The sequence below is a fragment of the Typopeltis vanoorti genome, chromosome 4 (genome assembly GCF_054136105.1).
Source record: "Typopeltis vanoorti isolate ZY-2024b chromosome 4, IOZ_Tvanoo_1.0, whole genome shotgun sequence".
Taxonomy (NCBI): Eukaryota; Metazoa; Arthropoda; class Arachnida; order Uropygi; family Thelyphonidae; genus Typopeltis; species Typopeltis vanoorti.
Genome location: NC_143552.1, coordinates 147,685,945 through 147,710,999, shown reverse-complemented (window position 1 = coordinate 147,710,999; position 25,055 = coordinate 147,685,945).

The window sequence follows — 25,055 nt, the reverse complement described above, 5'->3', positions numbered from 1 at the left end:
GGGAGTGCCGCTTCCCTTACAATCAAGATGATTGCCCCTTATGGCCCTGTTGGTCCGCGAGCCCTTATTCAGTATATTCGGACCACCCCACCATATATATATATATACACACACGCACGGGCATGTACACACACACACATGGTGGGTTCCCCTATCCGCCACCCAGGGGACGCGCTCTCTAGGGGTTACAGGGTCCCCTGAGAGATTAACCAATACTCCGTAGATTCCATCAAAGGACTACAGAGAAAAATCACTCTAATCACAAAACGCGAGCCTCCACTCGGACCACAAGCGGAACAGACATTATGGTTCTCAACCATAAAGAAGCAGAACTTATCTCTCTCTCTCTCTCTCTCTCTCTCTCTCTCTCTGTAATAGATCAGATTAAACCATAAAAAGGACCAGGAATTGAAGGTATAAGACCTAGGGATGTTAAGCAACACGCAAGTAGCTTATGCCCTATTCTGCTAAAATTAATAAATAAAATATTTTAAATTGGAAAAATAAAAAGTGTGTTAAAGACTACCAAAATCACACCTATATACACACACATAGAAAAGAAATTCAATCAATAATTGCATACCCATAGTAACGCTACCAATTATCAATCAAATTATAGAGCAGGTCGTGCTAAGGAAACTCGCAACTTATACCGAGAACTCATATTATCCCCAAAACACAATACCTTTTTTTGAAGAATAAGGAAACATCTCTTGGAAGATTTTATAGACATAATTAATGACCCTTTAGATAAAAACAATATTGTCATGGTAGTTTTTATCGACTTGACTAAAGCATTCGATATACTTATACATGAAACCTTATCAGCGAATATGGTTTAGAAACTACCTTTAAAACAGAAAATAAATCACATGCATCGAGTCAATCCGTAGTAGTAGTACCAGTAACCTGTGAAGTGCAAGAAGGAGCTCTTCTCTTCCTAATTCAATACAACAGCTGTATGCACGATATTAACAAGCTACCTGTCAAAGGAAAGATCTTCAACTATGCATACGATACAGCTATATTATCCATTCATAATAATGCAAGCATAGCCCAAACAAGCATGTAACATGACACGAATATACCCACTGATGTCCTCAGTGCAGGAAATTAATAACAGATTTTTTTTTGTGTAGTATAACTTATTATCATGCAGGAAATAAATTTTGTTCACATTTGACTGTAGTCATGAAATGTTTTCATATACAGGTAAAAATATAGTTTCTCCTTTGCTTTTGGACACCGGTCTACTAAGTGAATCTCTTACTTGAAATATATCTGACTGCATTTACATGTTAGATTAGCAAGTACACTACGCACAGCTAATATAGCCTATTAATTTTTCATTTCTCATTTCATGATATGTGAAATCTATTATTGCCCATTTATTAGATACCGCACTCTTACTGCTGTTAGCTATACTTATTTTATTTATTTATTGTTACTAATATTAGGTGAACGGTACAATATGTACTCAATTTATTTCGAAATTCAAGAAAAGAAACGTCAACCCCATGTAGTATAAACGATCAAATAAGCAATATCGCTAGAAGTATCGAATCAGGAAGTTTATTCTTGAGACGATGTTCCTGCAACCTGTCAACCAAAAGTAGGTTTGCACATAAATTTGTCACAAATGGATCTTTCTGACAAAATCTTGATAGGTGTTTCGTCAAATATGACAGAATTTGAAATTCTTCTAAGACACGATCCCAACAGCTTGAGTGAAGCTATGAATATGATTCACGTGGGAAGATTCGATAAGATTTCTTTGCACTTTGATAAAAAAGTATGATTGACATATCTATTTCCTTGACTATATCTATGGAAATATATTTTTATTACACGTCACTGTCCCGAAAAATCTTTTTGATGATATATATATATATATATATACAGTATATATATATATATATATATATATATATATATATATATATATATATATATATATATATATATATATACATTACGTTGATTTCCATAACAGAAACTTTAAAAAAATTAGTGCTAAAGAATTCTTTCTGGGTGTGCATCCTGAAAAAAAAAAGAATTATCAATTATTAGTTATTCGTAGCCATTACTGAAGTTCTGTATTTGAAAGAAATATACCAAGCTATCATCTCAATTTTTGCTTCCAGTAGACCTTTCGCAGAAACACAACGAGATCAAATATATCGAATATAATTTGGTATTTAAAATGTGTGCAAGAATATATCTGATATTTTGTCATAAGTCATAAAAAACGGAAAACAGGCAGTATACAATGAGAAATATATATATATATATATATATTTTTTTTTATTTTGTCTAAATAATAGGGTATCATTAGCCATTAGGAAAAAGAAAACCAGGACGTCTTCTTAAACGATTCAACGATGACTTCTAAGGCTGGAACAGGCCATGCTGGGCCTAAATCCTTGATACGTATGATGATGACTAGGGTGTCATCCACTGAATCGATTACAATATCATTACCAAACGATGCAGCCCGATCCAACTCAAATTTTCTGTGAGTGTAATAACTTAATCTATGCACGGCCTTATAATTTGCACGCGAAATGCTTAGCAGTTTAGTTAGTTATGTTTATCGATGGATAAATTAATGCACACACTTTCATATGCTGATGGAAATTCTTAAAGACCTTATAGTGTTGCAAGAAACCACAATAGATAAAGGGTTGTGCAAACCCTATAGAAATAACGCACGCATTCATAGCCCTATACAGTCCGAACAAAGACCGATATCATATCGATTTGTATTTGTCGGTTAGAAGAAATATTTGTAAAAACATTCGGTACTTGTTGATTAACTACGAGATGGCTAGTCATTATTATTCAAAACATAAGATAACTTAGATTGATTTGGCCTAATCCCTTTGCAAAATAAGAGGAGTTCTTGAGTTTCTTAGTTTAGAATTTTAGAACTTATTTTATAGTCTTCTATATAACATATGGGGTTTTAATGTCATTATTCTAAAAACAGATGAGAAATGATCAGATCATGAATACAAGAATAATACTCAAGACAGTTGTTAAATTAGGTAGGTTGCTACGAAACCAGGAAATCGAATCGATAATCGATTATCAGATTTCTGATTAAAGTATAAATGGTAAATTCTGTTTCGCTATTCCCAGCAATTTGTGGTAGAGCTTGTGTAACTTTTTATGATGCCATTTTCCGTGTATAAGATGTCCCTTTTAAAATGTATCTACACGTATTTGATTATAATTAAATGTATAGCGGTTTGTAACGTTATTCGCTTTATAATTTGGTAGTACAAATATAGTTTTCAAAAATAAACAGAAAGAAGAGAACCTTTCATTTGTTGGTAAAAATAAAGAGATTTACTCGAAAAATAGAAGATAATGTTGCAAGTAAAATAAAGGAACACAGCACACACCGAAATGAATATTGACTTTGAGACAAAGGGGGAAATTTTTAATTATTAAAATTCCAACAACCTGCAAATCAACAAGGATAAACAGCGCATAAAATGCATATTTAATATTTTTTATACTTTATTGTTCTAAAATTATTATTATTAATAATAAGATGTCCTTGTATTTGGACTGAGTTAACACTGCATAATTTTACTCATCAACATTATGACATGAACTGCGAAACTTACGTTTTTTACCCTTCAGTGCGAAACCTGATGTATACCAAGTATCGATGTGTATGAGCTAAGTTACAGTAACTATAATGCATCGATTAGAAAAGAACCCTAGAGCAGAGAGAAAAAATAAATCGTTTAAAATTAAATATTTAGTAAATGGGATTGCTGTTCATATTAGGACTTCAATCACCTTTACTAAATGAATGTTTATTGAATTTTGTACTTATATTAAAAATTAAGCTCAGTGTTTCCGTTTTGCCCATCTGGAATGATGTAATAATTTGCATCAGAATTGGATCAACAGGAGTAATTTTTGTTCATTATTACAAAAAAAAAAATTTTAATGGCTTGTGATTAAAATTAAAAAAATTTTATCTAGTAAATATTGTGTTATCCAGATACTTCAATTGAAATCATGGCAATTAATCGATCAAATTTCAATTAATATGATCGACAGAAATAATTATTATTTGATCATTAGGAATAATAGACTCAGAGTTCTATTTCACAATGGAAATTTTGTCTATTTCTGAAACAATGTGAGAAAGGAAAATGTCATTTTCAGGAAATTTAATTTACCTAATTTTATTTAAATATAAGCTAAATTCATTTCTGCTTTAAACGGATAAATTTTGAGTTAGTCTTCCAGGAACGCTTTATAATAGTTACGCTGATTATACGAAAACATGATTACAAAAGAAAAGAATTATCGTTTGAAGGTAATATTCGTATTATCCTAATGACGAATATTGTAATAAATACCACCTGTCATGTGGAAATGAAATAAATAATTTTTACGAAGTATATTTAATTGACCTTTATGTTACCACATGTTGCTTTAAATTTCCAATTTCTTTGGAAATGATACATTTCAATAGAATTATCTGCAATTCTTATTGACATCCTTTTTGCGCTAAAGTCAGACATTTTCTTATGTTGTAACGTTGAAATATTAATTGAAAATTAAGCTATATTAAGATTACTCAGTTTTTATTGTTAATTATAATCTGTTGAGACAATGAACAATGGAAAAATGGAACTTTAAATTTCCTCATGATTTAGTGTCCTGTTTCAAAGTTTCAAACTTTCGTTTGAAAACTTCATGTAGCTGATGAAATATGCTTATTTCACGTAATCTGCATCTGTATTATCTGCAGACTGTCCCAATTATCTTTTCATCTTTTTTTTTCTTTCTTTCATGTTCTAATTAATTTGCCTTAATGGGTACCATAACGTTCTTCCCCGTTGGTTAGCTTGGGTTTATAAAGAATATTTTAATAACTCAAATAAGACATTTCAATCTTGTCAGAATGATGAATCAGATTTATATCTTTACAGGAGTTTTGTATATTAGAAAAACTGATGACAAAAATGATTAAAAAACTGTCGCAGTGCAAAAACCCGATTCGATGAGCAATTGTCAGAGTTGCTGAAGAAGATTTAACTGCATGTGATCTCACTATCGACAGTGCGAAGAGGAGAAAGCACTTAATTAAATTATAAAATAGACATTTATTACACCACCTCAACTGTGATAACAATTCCATAGTTCCATTAGTGGCATATGTTTTCTAATTCATAAAAAATTAAAAAACAACATAATGTACACAACGGAAATATCAACCAGAACAGCGGAATAGGAATACTTATAAATAAAGAAAAAAATAAAACAAAAATAGTGCAAATTATGTCTCAATTTCAGGACACTCATGTGAAGAGATCGAAGTATTTTTTCCCTCTTAAAACAACACAAATTTAAAATCACAATAATGAATTTAATAATTATCTTGTGCCTCTTATAAACAAAAAATAAGAAAATATTAAATGAAATGTAATGAGAACGTTTAGAGCAGGGAAGAGGAAGAAAAGAGGAGAAATACTGCTGGAATTTACAGATGCGATGAAGAAAGGCTATTATTATGAATTCATACTTTAGAAACGTCGTAAATGGATATGGCGAAGTCTTCACTGCCAAATCTTGAATGATTTAAATTTTATATTGTCAGTGAGATAACAGTTTTAGATAATTTTGGTACATGTAGTTCACCTATGGAATTGTAGGTAATTGTTCGCGTATATAATTCTGGGTAATGGTTCGCATAGGAATTGTGGGTGATGGTTAGGGATAAGGATTCGTGACGTCATGAGTATGGAATGTTTGGAATTTACCTGGGGGAATATCTGTCAGTGACGTTATGCTATGTGTTTTGGTTCGTGTATGGAATTGTGGGTAATTGTTTGCATATGGAATTCTGGGTAATGGTTCGCATCAGAAATTGTGGGTGATGGTTAGGGATAAGGATTCGTGACGTCATGAGTATGGAATGTTTGGAATTTACCTGGGGGAATATCTGTCAGTGACGTTATGCTATGTGTTTTGGTTCGTGTATGGAATTGTGGGTAATTGTTTGCATATGGAATTCTGGCTAATTGTTTGCATATGGAATTCTGGGTAATGGTTCGCATCAGAAATTGTGGGTTATGGTTAGGGCATTGAATTCTGGGATGTGTCGGTATTTGTCAGTGACGTGAGATGAGATTTTTGTTTCAATGTGGCATTATGGGTAAAGATTAGAGATTGTCATTCTGGAATGACACTTGGTCAAGTATTGGGGTCTTTGGCCCGGTTGTGGAGCTGTGGGATAATATTTATCTATAGGTGGCACTATGAATTTTCCAATATAAGTGTGTGAGATTTCATTCTTAATTTTGACTATGGGAATTTTTAGTTTAGAGTCAAGAGATGGCATCAGCTCTTAGACATTTTGTAAATAATTAATTACAGACTATCAGTGGTGTCCTCTCATCCTTAAATAAATTAAATTATATAAGTATGAGAAGACATTAAGAGAAATTAAATAAACTGAAAAATGTACTCTGTTTTTGTTCCTTACTCTTCTTATTGTAACATTTGTGCTGTTGTTCAAATGGGTGTTTTCCCATGGTTGTGGAAGTGACATTCACATGATGTTTTCTATATTGTGACACTCATCTGCGAAAGTTTATTCATTTGTGTGATCATAGGAAATTGTTACTGAAGTAAAATTAAGGCTTACATTTTTATTTTTTTAAACCAATACATATATTTTTGAGCATGATATAAGCATAAAATCTTTGATTATATTTCTAATAATATGTATAAGAGATACACGGTATGTTTTCACGATTTGGGTAACCATTATCATTTAACCCAAGAACAGAACTGTCTATTAACGCATTCGCTGCCAACTATGAATATACTCGTAGTTCGTATATGAGCCTCACAAGCCAACTACGAATATACTCATATGTCGATTACTGACCTCCTATGCCAAGCACGAGTTAACCCATAGTACAAGAACCTTAACTTGGATCCTTGGCTTGTAAGTAAAGCAGGGAGCACATCTGGGGGCTTGGTAGGAGGAAAGTAATTTCAGCAAAAGTATAGTATATTATATATGAGCCTCACAAGCCAACTATGAATAGACTCCTATGCCAAGCACGAGTTAACTCGTAGTATAATAACCGATAATTTGTAAATCGATTTAGAAATGGTACAGTTACCAACCTATTTTAAATATAAACCTGGTTTTTTACTCCATTTCCCAAGTAAGCAAAGAGACAAGTCAATCAAGTTTCCGCCTGCAAATGTTGCAAGTGTAGCTGACCCTGCATGTAGTGCAAGTCAAGGCAACTTGTGGTAAAGGTAGAATAAGCGCTAATCACTATTCTTAATATTTACCCTTAATGCAAAGCACATCTCCTGGAGGAGATGTATGATGCTATTTATTAAAGGCAAGGGCCACTACCTAGACCGCTTTCGACCTTTCCTGAGGTCTCGTCAGTGGGAGACAGGCTAAGAAATGCTAAGTTTTAAGTAATACAGAGCTTATAAATATTTTACCAAAACAAGTTACCAAGCAAGTCAGCTAGACTTGCAACACTTGCAGGCGCAAACTTGACTGACTGGTCTGTTTGCTTACTTGGAAAATGGAGTAAAAAACAAACCAGATTTATATTTAAAATAGCTTGGTATCTTTAACACATATTTATATCCAAGGTAAAAACCTTTCTACATACAAATGGTGCACTTTAAAACAATTTTCCATGCACAATGGTGGTTTTCGTGGCACATAGGACAATAATAACGTGTTTCCTGTTGTTGTTTGTTTCGTCAACAAACTTCGCATGGATTTGTCGGGCGATTCTTTTTTCTATAGGTGGTAAAATTTCAAAATAATGTAGATACCGAATCCTGCTGATATTCTGTGATGTTGTGAGCTCATCCATTCCAACAAAAACTGAGATAAATTTATCTCTAAATTTTAATGCAGTCATTGCGTTTCCAGTAGCTATATTACAAATTTATGCTCATTTTGAATGAATATATATATCAAAAATGCATATTGCCAACTTATTTGGCCATCTAATTGTCTATTGTAAGGCGGAATAGTAAGAAAGCATTTGGTAAGAAAGATCGATGCCTGACATACCCACATTATAGTCCCTAACGATATTTGGTTTTAACTGAATTTTACCATTCCGATTTTTCGCTTCAACCATTTCAAATTTGTGCATATTTGAAATGGAAAGAACTTCCCTCTTATCATTCCATTTGCTGACTAAAACAAGACCTATGCTTTACCAGACAAATTCCCCCTTCTCTAGTGTCTTCTGTATAATATCTGGTGGATTGTTGTTCCTATTATTTCGCAGCATTCCACACGCATAAATTTTTCTGTCAGAAAGAGATTCAGTCAGAGCTACAGAATTATAAAAGTTGTCCATATGCAATACTCTGCTCTAAATATTCTTCCATCAAGTGAAATACAATATCATATGCATGACCAATTTTCGATAAAGAGAATTCAGATTTACATGTATAAATTTTTATTTTTACCACCATTTCATTTGATTGGCATTGTTCATAGAATTTCATGCCATATTTATGTATTTTTTTATGTATTACTGAAATGACGGTCTACCGTGCCACAACGCCATTGACTCATCAATACATAAGTTTCTGTTTCGTGTTTAGCTATTTCGCATTACACTATTAAAATGATCTAGGACTGGTTTTAGTTTGTGCAATTTATCGTTAGCTGCTTGGTAATTATATGCGAAATGCAAATAACTCAATAAAATTTGAAATCGATTTCAGCTCATTTTAGAGCACCAAAATGGGAAATTGTAAAGCTGATTTGTACTCCAATAAAGCTCAATAGATGGTAAATTACAAGGACCTGTATGAAGTAAAAGTCCAAGAAATAATTTCTTTTCAGGTATGTCTGTCGGTTTTCAGTTTGAAATTCTTTGACTTTTTTTGATCTGTGCTTGCTTTTGCTCAATATTTTGTAAAGCATATAAATTGGTTTGTTCAACTAAGGTTGTGAGAAAATCTTTAGAAAAAAAGTTCAACCAACTTTTCGATACTGATATTTGCAGTGTCAATTTTAAAACCCGTACTTTCACCAGAGTCAAATTGTGGGGGCCCTTGTTCTGAGTTTTCCAATTAATAAATGTTGATATATTTGGCTGGATGCAAACTTCATCTTCAGAATTTTCTTCATCACCTGAGTCACTGCTGGAGTTGTCTGTATGATTATAACCATCTTTGGAATCGGAACCAAATAATTCTTTCCATGCATCATTGCTCATATTAGCATAAGCTTCTAATTCATCAGTAAGTTTTCTTTTACTGGCCATGGCGTATTTGATGGTTTTTAGAGTCTAGACGTAATAAACCTTACTCCACTGAATGCTGAATGTCACTGACTCTGAACTCATCACATAGTCGTCAGCACATGTAATCTATATGTGTGGTGATACGAGATTACTCGTAGTTGGCGTATGAAACAAAATTCTGTCTGATAAGCCGCTACAAGATTACTCATACTGACCATGAAGTGAAAATGCTTGGATTGTAGTAACAAACTATGCCCGAGGTGCGTGGCAGCGAACATGTTAAGTTGTTAATGTTTTTGATTTTTTTCTTCCTTTGGCAAGGAATATTTGATATTTGATTCAATTTGATCCAATCTCTTAGTTTGTCTAGAGAAAGAGAACCAATTTCCCATTTCAGTTGATGATTATATGTAATTAATCGTTCTGCTTTTTAACTCTTTCAGGTAACTCTTCCCACCTATATGGTGAATTTGTCACGACGTGTCTTACAATAATTCTAACAGAAATATAACTTTCTTTAGAAAATAAAGTTGGGTCAATACAGTAAAACCCTGAAGTTACGCAGTAGGTGGGACCAACAAAAAGCGCGTAAGTCGAATTCGCGTAACTCGGGATATAATTTTGCTTGTAATTTATATATACAAACATACAATTGGGACCAAACTTTTACAAAAACACCTATATTTTTTAAGAAATATAATTAATAATTGTAGATTTTCGTACATAAAAAAAGAAAGTTATTTCAATGTCGATGGTTTCATAAAATCTAATAGATTCGTCTGACCTTTAATGTCTTATTCTTGTCATGCAAAATTTCTTCATAGCAAGCTAATGATTTTTTATTCTTTGCGTTGTGGCTACAATTTGTTCCTCGTTAGAATCTATGTCCTCCAAAATCTGTAAACCTTTCTTTTATGATTGTTCTTACTGTGGATCCCTGTAGATCGAACTTCTTTGCTAGCTCACAAATTTTCATTCCGCCTTCAAAATCCTTAATAATGTTGAGTTTTGTTTCCAAAGTCAATGTTTTTATTTTCTTGATATCTGTAGAAGAATCGAACTTGCTTCTTTTGGACGACATTATTATTTTTTATGTGATAAAATTTTTATCAAGAACATAACATTAAACAATCGCAAGGTTTGTAGACTATAAAAATCGTGTATGAATGGAGACCATGTGAAACATGTCAGTGCTTGTTCACAGCATGTGCAACACTGGCGAATGTGGCCGGCGCCAGAAAGATACGATTAGTGGTGAGGCATGAAGCGGGACGGGAATACGTACATATAAGAAACCACGTAACTCAGGATTCGCATAAGTGGGGGTAGCGTAAGTTGGCGTATGATTGCATCATAAAGTAATTGAGTATCAATAATACCACCGATATCTGAAAGTTTGTATTTCCCCCCCTCTGTATACGTATTTTTTCTTCATCCTTCTTACATTACTTCTATTACCAACAAATAATTTTTTACTTATTATTTCAAATGAATATTAGCTCTATAGTATACTTTATTAATGTCTATGTTACAAAGTTCCAAACATTTAAAACTTTAGACTATAGTGATATGTTTATGTGAGCATAAAACTCAATGTGTGTAATCATAACTCATATCCACCCTTTTGATGTTTATGCGCGGTCCATCTATGGTGTTAATGACACCAACATTCTAATTGAGATTATTATCAGTTCTGTGGTTTGGAGTGTAAACAATTCTACAAATCGCTTACACTCTGGTAGGTACCAATTTTTGGAATCTTGACCTCATATGAGTGGTGAGAACTACGCTTACTAAATGTTACGTGTTCTCGTTATTGGTTTTCCATTGGTTATGATTCTTTATAAATACACAATTACGGGTTTCTTAGTCTTCCTGTTATTTGCTAATAGTTTGCGACATCTATACGTTCAGAATTTAATTACTGCAAAAAGATGAGCCATGGAGAAAATGTATTTTTTTTTTGTATAGAACTTCCCAACAGGCCAGGACATCTGTAGACGTCCAGCTAAATCTGGATACGATGCATGCTATCTGTTGAACGAACATGGATAAGAAGTGCAATTTGGCTGCATGTCCATTAGAAGGCGTGATAATCCCTCACACTGAAGATGACACTTAACGAGAGTATCTGATGCTCATAGCTGCGTCTCAGTTGCCTATAACAAGAAATGCAGTTCCTCTTTCTGTGCTGGGTAACTGAATCATAGTTATATTGGATAAACTAAAATATAAAAATTATTTTTCTTTTCCCTTTTTATTGTACAAAGCAATTTTAATGCCGGGACAAAATAGAGATCCTTGCATAGTCTCTTCACTTAAATGTTGCCTTACCTTGGAGAACCAATTAAATTAAAATTTCTTTTTTTTGCTAATTTTTTCTAATCACTTAATTCTACAAACCATTTTCTTTGTTCTCGAAGAAATTAATTCACAATAATTATATTTGAAATATTATTTAAAAAACCAGCTGCCAACATTTAAGATTATGTTATATTTTTGTTCAATATCATGTTTTGAAGAATACTTCACAGATTTCCTGAAAGACATGGTTAAGTGACTTTGTTTTATAGAGAATAACATGAAATTCTTTAATCATATCTATAAATTATATATATGAAAATAATATTGTTGATTCATCGAACTTCTGTAGCGGAAATGTTTAATACAAAACTTTGTAATTTATATATATATAAATATATAAATATGTGTTTTTTGTATAGATTGAAACCCCCCAACTGGCCAGGATATCTATAGACGTCCAGCTATAGTATGATGCATGCTATCTGTTGTAGATAGATATTACATTATAGATGTAGTTTTCTAGATCTTCAAGTCGATTTTTTACCTAAAGAAATGTTTACCTTTTTATGATAATTAAACAGAATTGTATTAAGGTATAAAGTTATGGATTTATATGTCAGCTTCTAAACAGAATAACTGAGTAAACATTTCACTGTGGAAAACACAACAACACATACAGTATATCTTTGTTCATTTAAGTTTACAAATGCATATTTTATTTTGCTGCAATATTATTTACAAGTATATTCACAGAGAAAAATTCGAACCTGTAATTACCAAGAAATATTTCTCAAGATTTAGTTTACACCCTTAACATTTTACAATGATTCAATAAAGAAAATCTTCATTACTCACTGTTTCTAGGCTACATTACATCAAAATAGCTGGTCATGCAAAAGAGTCTTAAGAATGGACACCATAGGAAGCTCAGCTCCATACATCTAATGTTAGAACTCTTATATAAATAATTTTTTCTTACATAAATAATAATATTGTTCATCACTACAATATGACTGTAGTGATGAACTCACCACCAGTTTCGTTATATAAGAAAAACAATACTATTTTCATATTTCTTTTTCTCGTGTTGGAGAAAAATGGTAAAATGTCACTCTTATAATTATATCAGATGTTGTAACGGCAAAAATAGTAAGAAAAAAATTACTTGTACTTTCTTTTCAAAACACAAAGAAAGAACATTGTAAATTCACCCAATGAAAAAGAAAATACTTCATATTTTTCTTGTATTATCTGATTTTTTTTTCTTGTAGTACAAAGAAGAAATCACTCCCCATTTATTTATTTATTCGCATGGAATTTCCTTCCTTTTTCTCCCCCATCCCGATGGGGAAGAGTTGAGCTCCCACATGGGGTTAAGTATTTATGGCTGTAGATCCATGTGTGATCACGGGGCCAGTTTGCCTGCTTGCAGGATGAAAAAACCCTACTGCCCATGCCCAAGACTGGCTAACTTGGTTATGGCTGAGGAAGATCCTCATATTCCTCACATCTTTGACGGGAATCGAACCTGGGACACTCCTTCCCCAGTCATATGGTTGCAAAGTGCACAGCCACTAGGCTAACCACACGAACACTCCCCATAAGTTGGTAAATTCAAGAGGGTAAAAATCTATAGATTGGTTACATTATAACTAATAGAGAAATCATGTCAGAAAAAATTATTTATGTAATTCTAACATCAGCAGATATAACGATGTTTTCTTCTAGTTTAGATACGTGGTATTGTTGAAGTCTCTAAACCTTTGCTACTATTTACGCTAAAATTAATGGACATGTTTCCCCAACAGATTTACGTTTGTAGCAGTTGTCTTGCGAACAATTTATAAAATAAATTCTCTAAAATATCTGTAGATTGAATAAGTCTATAACCTCCTTCCCCCCCAAAAATTAGATTATGCATATACTCCTTTTCTTTTAAAATAATTTAAATCCTCTTTTTTAAGATCATTGTATGAAATAATTTATAATATTTCGATCATAAAAATGAAATGGATCTTTATAAATTAAGAACGTATTGTAGCATAAATACTATATCAGCTTGTAAAAGAGATGTCTGAATTTTTTTCTATATTAGGATGTCTACTAATCAAGAAAATAAAATAAAATATGACATTCATGATGTATCTTGCACTACAGCTTGAGGCACTTTAGTGTCCCTTCTGGCTAAGTGTTCTCTCTTTTCTTTCTCAATCACACTGAGAGTAATATAAGCCATTACCTTTTCCTCCAGCTAAGAGGATTACTATCAAGTCTTTCTAAGAGGTAGATTACTTCAGAAATAGCAACCAGCAGCAGAAGTAGAAGTAAAAATATTTAGATTATTTTAAGAAAGAGAAACAAACTTATAAACAGTTTTATATGGTGAGAATATAGCATGGTATTTCTAAAATTTCAAATCATTTCAACAGACAGTAGAATAGCTGATTTTAGATTGCAAAGAAATACTACAAAAGTAGAAGCTTTGGGGTACAACAATATTATTACCTTATTTATTTTGTCAAAATGATAAAATGAAGTAATAGATTTTGAATACTATCTGGAAACGTTTTCAGACCTGTAGAAATTTAGAGTGGTTATGTAATTGAATTCCAGGAGAGGATAAGGGGGACATAAGCATTAGAAAAGTTTTAAAATGAGCACAAATTTTGAATCATTCTGTATATGATATCCTTCATATCATGTTTTCAACATATCTACGGTGGTTATGCACTGGATATTATCGTAATGTGCATCACACACAAAAAAGCAAAGAATCCCTGCTAAAACATCATTGGATATATATACATTTTTGATACTAAAAAGACACAACCAGAAACCAAGTTATGCAATATAACATCATTTGTTGTTAATAAAACAAAACAAAACCAAAAAAAATTCGTTTCTAAAACTGAAATTTGATGATTCATATAACGATATTTTGCTTAATTTGATGATCCATATAACGATATTTTGATATTTATTTCAATAAATAGTATTTAAAAATAATAAATATGTGACATGTTTAATGCAAACATTTGAAAATTCACGAAAAAATTGTTTCTATATTGTTAGTAAAGTGCAAGAACCATCAAAATTTGTTGTAATACATCAAATTTACTATTACTAAATAGATTCATTGCAAAGGATGATCAATGGTCATTTCAGGATTGATTATTTTCACACATGTGAAATTCGTTTCAATTTTTGGGAAGAAGCACGATAAATCATTTTAAAGCCAAAAATGTCAAATATCGTAATACAGTAAAGGAAATTCCACATAAAACAGAGTGCATAAAGACGTGACACAAAAGTAATGCACTAACAGTTAATCCACTAATGACTCTAAAATAGCCTTAAAGGGATTAATGGCAGAGGGAGGTATTGGCATGATAAAAGGTAGAATGCAGATAAAGTTTTGATCCATGCAGAATGCTATGGTGGTCTGGATATTTCATCCACCTCAGCCAGTAAGAAGATTAATTATAACAATTAACCATAATTTTTTTACAATATATACCCAAATCAGGGAATATTTTTTGAATGCAGTTACTTTATATTTGAAATTTCAAATTACCATTGCTTGTATGTTTTTATAAGCACATTTCTGATTATAATACTGAATAGTTTTTCACAAGGTAGGGTACATTAGAGAATTTTCATGTCTAAGCTATTAATATATGGTTATAAGGTGGTTTTTGCAACAAAAAAAAAACATGCTCATGAAAATATTTCCAACAGTTTTGTGTTAACTGAAATGTCCATAAGTCATTATATTTTTGCTTGATAGGGTGAGGGAAAGGGAAGGGATCAATAGTAAAACTGTATTATAAAACGGAACATGTAGTGTAGAAGATTGCAAAAACCATGCAATGAGTAACATTTTCTTTCTAGAAGAGAATGTAGAATTAGAATGTAATTTTTTTTAAAATTAGTGATCATCCATAATTGGCTATGTTGATGATGATGGGATTGTCTAAAGTCAACCTCCCTAGTTGTAGAAGTAGATTTGAGAGAAACAGTGGAAGAAGAGAATAAATAACTCACAGGCTGGGGTGCTAGTAATCGATTTACTGTGGCTGGTGTGGCAGAAGGGAGCATGGACACCCCACAAAATTACATCCACATTCTGGATGTGAAAGTAATGTCTCTTCTTTCTTCTTCTGTCTAAAGATATGTATCTACTGTCACAGGAACACCACTCATACTGTGCAGGACCTTCTTTTGTGCAAGTTGTACAATAGATTTTTCTACAGCAATGAATGCTTGAATTTTCACCTAAAAATAATATTTGTCCAAACATCCATCATTGCAGGCAATGTTTGGCTACTTTCTCTACAGATAAAAGCCATGTCTGTCCATCTGAAAATTACTGTTGACACTGCAAGATTGAAAACCCTAAGCAGCAATGTTATGTGCTCAAATCAGAGGTCACAAATAAACAAGTTTCTATAATCTATTTTGACACAGAGACTATTGCTGAAAATCATCGTCATGTTCCAGTATTGTGTATAGTTCATTTTGGTAGTCACCACCACGAGTTCTGGGGTGAAAACTGTGTGGGTCGGTTTCTAGATGAGTTGTTTTCTGTCAAGAATATCATGAAACGGAGCCAAGATGGCAGGATCCTTCAGACTATGAAACCAAAATTTGAAAATGTTCATGTGATTGTACCAGTTTTCATGGTTATGATGGGTATTTTATTTTGGAATATCTTTTTGCAAAAAATTTCTAGTGTTTGATGGATCGAAGGAGCTATCTATTACGACTGTTTAAACATCATATTTCTGGGCAGTTTTTAATACTTTAGTGTACCTCTAAGGAAACTATCTGCTATATTCAATCTGAAAAAACTTTGTAAGGGTTTCTTTCCTTATAAGTTCTATATAATCATTTCGCTAGATTATCGTGGAGCCATCTCTGAAAAATTATATTTCCAGCTGGAACTTATGAAGAAAGAAACCATACAGAGTTCAAGACTTTGTATGAAAATGGGTTAGAAACTGAATACTGTCTGAAAACAGAACTGTTGGCTTATATGAAGGATGATGTGACAGTTGCATGCCAGCTGCAAGACTTTCACATTCTCTTTGTACAGCTCACTCAGATCTACCTGTTTCTTCATGACACAACAATTGCAGGGGTATGTTTGAGAGTATTTCTCCAGAACTTTTTAAAACTTTAAACACTTTGGCCATATTTCCTGCTTGGGGTTACAGGAGGATAAGCATGTAAAGATGAAAGGCTTTGTCACATGGCTCAAATGGCTAGAACAACAAAACAACATATCCATACAACATGCACGTTTTGTTGGGGGTGAAGTTCACATTGGACCTTATTTTGTCGATGGGAAAAGTGGAAACATTATATATCAGTTCTATGGTTGTTTCCATCATGGTTATCAAAAATGCCACAGACCAAATACTTTCCAACCATACAGACAACAGAAATGATTACCCTTTTTGAGGAAACAAAGGATCATGAAAGTTATTTTTGTAACAAAGGATTCGAGGCGATCTCAATTTGGGAATGCCAACTAAATAAGGAAATTTCAGAAAACATTGCCATGAAAAACTTTCCTGCTGCTCTTAGAATTCCAGATCCCATTTTGCCTCATAGTGCTCGGCATGGTCAGAACTGACTGCTACAAAATATATCACAAACTTGCTATTTCGACTTCAATTGTCTTTATTCATGGGTGATGAAATACCAAGTATTTCCTAAGGGACAACACGAAGTTATTCTCGATAATTTTGACTATTCTCCTGGGGTATACTTTGGTATTTGCCATGCAAAAGTGGAAGCACCTAACAAACTCTTTTTACCAGTTTTTCCCATCACTGAGATGAAAAATTAATCTTCACCTCATGTGGTATGTGTTCTTCTGAAATGGCGCCAACTTGCTCTCATTTGAACCAAACATTTGCTGGCATTTGATGCACTCCAGAATTAGATCTCGCCCATGATCAAAGTGATAAAGTTTTACATTTTATGAGGTGTGGCATTTTTCTAAAAAAATTGAAAGTGAAGAAAATTTCTTTGCTCAATATATTGATACATTTCTGAAGCTAAAACAGGAATCACCTGGATGGCCTGAAGGTAAAAATCAACAAGTCTATCTGGATGAGTTTTTGGTAAGGGAATGTATTATATTAGATAGTGAACACATTAGTAAAAACCCTGGTAATCATTCACTTGCTAAGCTTTGTTTAAATTGCCTACAGGGAAGGCTTGGCATGACAATGTTAAGAAATCAAACCCAAGTGGTTTCCTGTTATGAAGACCTCATAGAGCTATTCCTAGATAACAGAAAAGTTATCCAAGATGTCATGTTAGTTTCAGAAGAGCAGATAAAGGTTGCCTACTCTCCTATTGAAGGCTCAAACCCTGAAAATAGGAAGGTGAATGCTATCATCTGTTCATTTGTAGCTGCCTACGGTAGGATAAAGTTATATAAGGTCATGGAACTTTTGCATAGATGGCTTTTGTCCACTGATATGGATTCTTCCATTTCAAGATTAATTTTTTGTTCACAGTGATGGACAAAACCGCTAAAAAGAGTTCGGTAGGTGCTTCCACTTTTGCATGGCAAATACCAAAGTATATCTCGATAATTTCGATCAGGACTATGGTCGAAATTATCAAGAATAACTTAGGGATCTCCAATAGGAAAAACCGGGCAATTATTCACCATCCACTATGGGAAGCTGGGCAATGAACTAAACGGTGATATTATTGTTGAATTTGTTACAACCGGCCCCAAATCTTATTCCTACAGAATGTGTGTGGGGGGTGGTAAGTTTGTGAACAAATGCAAAGGTATTACTTTAAATTCTCGTGCAGCCATGATATTAATCTGGAAAGTATGCTAGTGGCAGTAAGGGGTGAGCCACAAAACATCCAAATTCCTGTGCCATTTTCTGTCCATAGAGACAAATGGAGCTGTCAACTCAAAGTGTCCCCCATACAAAAAGATTTGGATACACTTTTGCACAGCGCATTGTGTCAACAGACATATGCACTTTTCCCTACGGGTATTTTAAAGGATAATTACTTACTAACACATACCCCATAAGCAAAAGATGCCATCTATGGGACAGAAAACTAAACAACATTCTACCTGGTAGGTAAAAGAAAATCCATGGTTGTTTCCCGCATGATAATCTGCAGTGTCGCCCCCTTTTCTTGTGCAAATTAACAATTAATAAATTAACTGTAACAATAACACATGAATGTTATTGTTACTGTTATTCCTCGATAGCTCTTTTTTTTAATTAAAAAGTTTAGAATTTTAAAAAAAATTCACTTTTGTGTAATTACATGGTGACTGATACACACGCAAAAAATGTTGATGTGGAGACTTAACTGTTATTATAAAAAGAATAAGTATGTATCTATTTTTACATGATCTCTGATTATATAAAAGTAATCACAGTCTAATTATGTTATAATTTTCGCTATGTTCATACATCCATTTACATGCATTATTTCAGAATCTACTCAGTCAGGAAAAACAACCTTCATGTTGTCTCTCATAGAACATTGTAAACATCTAATCAACCCACCACCGGAGCGAATCGTATACTGTTACAGTGAAAATCAGGATAAATTTAAAAAAATTACCAACATAGTATTCGTGAATGGTTTGAAGTTACCTAAATTTTATTTAAATGTGAGAAATTTACTCACAATCGATGATTTGGTTCACCAGGCAAAGGACAGCACAGAAATTGCTGATGGTTTTATAAAAGGTTCATATCAAACGTTTCATATCAAGTGTTTCCACGGTAGTCAGGTGTGTTAGTAGACATTTATAAAGATGCAACTCAAGAACCCCACTCATATTTAATTTTAGGCTTTAGACAGGAAACACCAGATAATTTAAACGTACGCTCACGCATCTTGCCTAGGGAAGAACCCAATATTGTCTACATTCCAGAATGGTTGATCGACTCAAATGATATGCATATCTCATCAAGTACTTATTTCGTTCCTCTCCCAAACAGGCAAATGATGCTCTAACACTGTGCACCTCCTGCCAAATCACGATGCTCTGTGAAATCTCTTTTTTTTTTCAAATTATTTTTTATTTTCAGTAAATGATCTGTTACAGCATAGTTGACAACAATATCATTTAACCACAAATCATTAGAATAACATTTGCTAATAATATTGTGCATAGAAGCACTTCGATATCTCAATTTTAAAAAATATACACAGTGCAAACCACATGTGACAGTTTCTTTAGGTTGCACAGGTACACTGTTATAATGCCATATGTTAGTGTTGATATTCAGAAATTTAACAATGTCGCTTTCGCTTGGACGACCGAAGCTATCGAAAAAATTGTCTTTGATAAATCTGTGTTCACGACGAACATCGACTGTTGTCTGATTAGATGAAGTGGCAATTCGAGATAAGCAAAACCTCCTAAACTCACTTTTCTTATGGTGGGTTCTAACTCTAGTATGCTTACTAATTGTTCAGTGTTCATAGTCTAGTAACACAGAATGATCCATTTTTATGGATAGCGTACACTCAAATTCTGCATAAAGAACCACTGTGATGTTTTCAGGAAGAGGTGGAGCAAATTTAACTTCGAAGCTCATAGTCCCTCTTCTTAACAGGCTAAAATGGGGGCCATGGCATTTTGATCTGACGATAAGTCAGATCAATAGAAAACATTTCCCTTTACGTATTTCTCATAAGAAATGTCATTATGACATGTAACATCTGCTATAATGCCTTTCTTTTTAGTTCAGAGTCAACAGTTGCAAGGGATACTGAATACCATCAGCTGTCACCACAAAAAAATCAGATTTAAATGGTGAATATTAACTGGATTTCTGTTGAAAGCGCCAATAAATCCATCACTAACGACCAGTCGAATAATTAATCTAGATGGTATTTCACCTAGATCCAGGTTGTCTCGTGTGGCATTTGATATACCCTTTGGAATCGAAAAAAAAGACACTTGCACACGATTCATGGGATATACCATGTTTAACTTGTCTAACATAGACAGGTGAGCCAGTTGAATGTTTGAGTTTATTTTGACTTTGCATAAAAAAAAGTGTAGCCTCTTCAATTTGCACTTTAGCCCTTAGCATTAGTACTTGCAGTCAGTAAACAAAATTTGGAAGAATTGCGAACCAAATGAACATGAACAGAAACGTAGTTGATCAAGTACCGGTCTTGATGCATGATGTGAGCATGTATTCTCCGAAGCAACTCGACACTTTTCAATTAGTTAATTCGAGTTTGTCGTCTACACATTCCAGATTCACTTTTCGTAAGCATATCACTAACATCAGCCACATCATCTTTAACAAATAGCTCACTTGTCAGTTGATTGCATTTAGCATCTCTGTCATAATTTAGCATGTTTTCAATAAAAGTCCTATAAGCCCTATAATCTTCATTAGGTTTATCATCATTGTCAGTGATGAGCACACGAATATAGGTATGGTTTTCACAAATCCAAGTATTCTTCAGATGTACATGGTATGCAAAATTCCACCGGACCTCCACTGTCAATACTGAATATTGGTTGGTATGTGAAAAGAACTTATTTTACACACACAAGTTGACATGAGGGCAGGAAAAAAGATCTAAATCTGACATCATATCATCAGCAAAAGATGTAATTTCGCTTGTGCTTTTTAATATTCATCTTCTGCTTGCTTCCTTGACCTTTCTGAAGTAATCAGCAATGGTTTTCCCAGCTTCTGATGCCCTATTTACCAAGACAGGACATACAGGTACCCCTTCCAATACATCTCCTATTATTTGCTGACCAGCTTTTAAGGCTTGACAACTGACAAATTGAGCTGCAGGTTTTAAAAGTGAACTTAAAAAGGATTAGGCACTTATGAAAATGCTACCTAATATGCCATAATTTCTTTTATATTATTCCATTCTTTCTCAATGTTTTCATTTTCTTGTTTTTTTTCTAAGTAGTTATTAATCCTCTGTTGGTATAAATTTCTTATACTTGAATCATTTGGTAGTCTTAATTTGTAATTAGACTTTGTTTCTCTAGTTTGTTTATTTCTTTTTATTTTTTGTAGCTAGTTTGGTGGAAATTTTAGTTTGCCTGTACTAAATAGTGATCTGTGTCAATTTCTAGCCCTCTTCTAACTTAACATCTAGGAAGAGGTTTGCTGCTTTTTCATTTGCTATAAAATAGTCTATTATTGATTTTTGTCCTCTTGCACACCACGTATATGTATGTATATTTTTATGTTTGTAAAATGTATTCATTATTTTTAATTATTATATATTGCATGATCAACGAGTCGCTTTCCATTTTGGTTTATTGTTGAATCTCCACATTTTTGTATATTATTGTTAATTTATTTCATTCCTATTCTGGCATTAAGATCTCCGGCTATAATTATATGGTCTGTTTTATTTAGTTTCATATATTCCTTGTAACTCTTTATAAAAGTAATCATTTTCTTCTTCAGGGGCATACACTTCAACAACTGTTTATGGATTCAAATCATTACACCAGCTTTTGCATGCATTTGTTTGTCACTCCTCTATATATGATACTGTAGTTAGCTGTTTCTTTTGTCCCTTTAAGTTTCTTTTTTTTTTGTTTCTGTAAGAACTGCAATTTCTATATTTTCGTCATTTAAAATTTTATCTAATTCTTCTTCTTTATGTGCTATGATTCCAATGTTCCATGTAGCATATTTCACCAAGTTTTTCCTTTTCCAAAGTTTCTTAACATTTTCCAGTTTGCGATCGTTTCCCATGTTTTCTGTCTGGTTTGGATTTCGTTGAGACTTGAAAATAATATGTGTTTCCCTATTTCAAGCGACTAGCATGACGATAGGTATCCTAGTGGTGGGGCTGCCACCTTAAGAAAACTAGGCTTGCATTTTTTAGTAGATAGTGGAAACCACAGTTCGAGAGGAAAGAGTCGCCACCTCGCCCAACGCCCTTGAACACGCGTGTTTAATAATAATGATAATAATAATAATTTTAGCACAATAAAGTGTTAAAAATATTAAATATGCATTTTATGTGCTGTTTATCCTTGTTGATTTGCACGGTTGTTGGAATTTTAATGATTATAATTTTCTTCCTTTTGATCAAGTCAATATTCATTTAGGTGTTCGTTTATTTTACTTGCAACGTTATCTTCTATTTTTCGAGTAAATCTCATTATTTATGCTAACAAATAAAAGGTTCTTTTCTTTCTTTTTATTTTTAAAAACTATATTTGGACTACCAAAATATAAAGTGAATAACGTTACAAACCGCTATACAAGAAATTATAATCAAATACGTGTACATAAATTTTAAAAGGGACATCTTATACCCGGAAAAATGGCAACATAAAGACTTACACATCGTATACCACAAATTGCTGGGAATAAATTCTGCCAAAAGTAGAATTTATCATTTATACTTTAATCAAGAATCTGATAATCGACTATCGATTCGATTCGATTCGATTTCCTGGTTATATTCATCGTGGCGACCTACCAAATTTAACAACTACCTTGAGTATTATTCGTGGATTCATGATCTGATCATTTATTTCTTCTTATTTGTTTTTAGAATAAGGATTTAAAGCCCCCTATATTATATATAAGACTCTAAAATTCTAAAATTCTAAAATAGGAACGTCAGCTAACGCCTGTCATCATGCACATGGATTAGGGGGAATCATTCTAAGTAAACTTATGTTTTGAATACTGATGGCTAGCCATCCCATAATTAATCAATAATTGCTGACATAAGGTACCTAATGTTTTTATGAGTAGTTCGGTAAGTAGAAATCTATGAACATTTATCGACATTCCCTGGTTTATAATTTTTATAAAATTGTGCTAGTTCTACAAATCATTTTCGTGAGACAGGCAAAAATCCAGTATCTGGTAAAAAAAATCCTACATGTCGTACAAGAGACTGGTTAACTCCATGAACTGGTCGAGAAAGTACATACAAATACAAATCGATATGATATCGGTCTTTGTTCGGACTGTATAGGGCTATGGATGCGTGCGTTATTTCTATAGGGTTTGCACAACTCTTTATCTATTGTGGTTTCTTGCAACACTATAAGGTCTTTAAGAATTTCCATCATCATAAGAAAGTGTGTGCATTAATTTATCCATCAGTAAACATAACTAACAAAACCGCTAAACATTTCGCGTGCAAATTATAAGGCCGTGCATAGATTTAATTATTACAGTCACAGAAAATTTAAGCTGGATCGGGCTGCTTCGTTTGGTAATGATATTTTAATCGATTCAGTGGATGATACCCTGGTTTTATAGGAGAAAAAAGCTTTCTTCATTGTATATTTCCTGTTTTCCGTTTTTTATGACTTATGAAAAATATCAGATATATTCTTTTACACATTTTAAATACCAATCTCAAATTTAAATACCAATACCATCTCAAACATTTTTCGGACAGTGACGTGTAATAAAAATATATTTCCATAGATATAGTCAAAAAGAAATAGGTATGTCAATCATACTTTTTTTATCAAAGTGCAAAGAAATCTTACCGAATCTTCCCACTTGAATCATATTCATAGCTTCACTCAAGCTGTTGGGATCGTGTCTCAGAAGAGTTTCAAATTTTGTCATGTTTGACGAAACACCGATCAGGATTGTATTAGAAAGATTCATTTGTGAGATATATATATATGTGCAAACCTGCTTTTGGTTGACAGGTTGCAGGGATATGGTCTCTAGAATAAACTTCCTGATTCGATACTTGTAGCGATATTGCTAATTCGATAGCTTATACTACATGGGGTTGCCGTTTCTTTTCTTGGCTTTGGAAATAAATTGACTATGTCTTGTACCGCTCACCTAATATTAGTAAAAATAAATAAATAAAATAAGTACAGCTAACAGCAATAAGAATGTGGTATCTAATAAATGGGCAATAATAGATTTCACATACCATGAAATGAGAAATGAAAAACTAATGTGCTATGCGTAGTGTAATTGCTAATCTAACATGAAAATGCAGTCAGAGATATTTCAAGTTAGTAAAAGATTCACTTAGTATACTGGTGTCCAAAAGGAAAGGACAAACAATACAAAAACATTTCATGACTACAGTCATATGTGTACATAAATTTATTTCCAGCATAATAATAAATTATACTACACACAAAAAATATGTTATTAATTTCCTGCACTGAGGCCGTCAGTGGGCATATTCATGTAAGGTAACATGTTTTTGGGCTTTGCTTGCATTATTATGAATGGATATTATAGTTGTTTCGTGTGCATATTTGAAGACCTTTCCTTTGACAGATAGCTGGTTAATATCGTGCATACAGATGTTGAATTGAATTAGGGAGAGAAGAGCACCTTCTTGCACTCCAAGTTACTGGTATTACTAGGGATTGACCCGATGCATGTGATTTATTTTCTGTTTCGAAGTTAGTTTCTAAACCACGAGTGCATAGGCTCCCCTATCCCAACG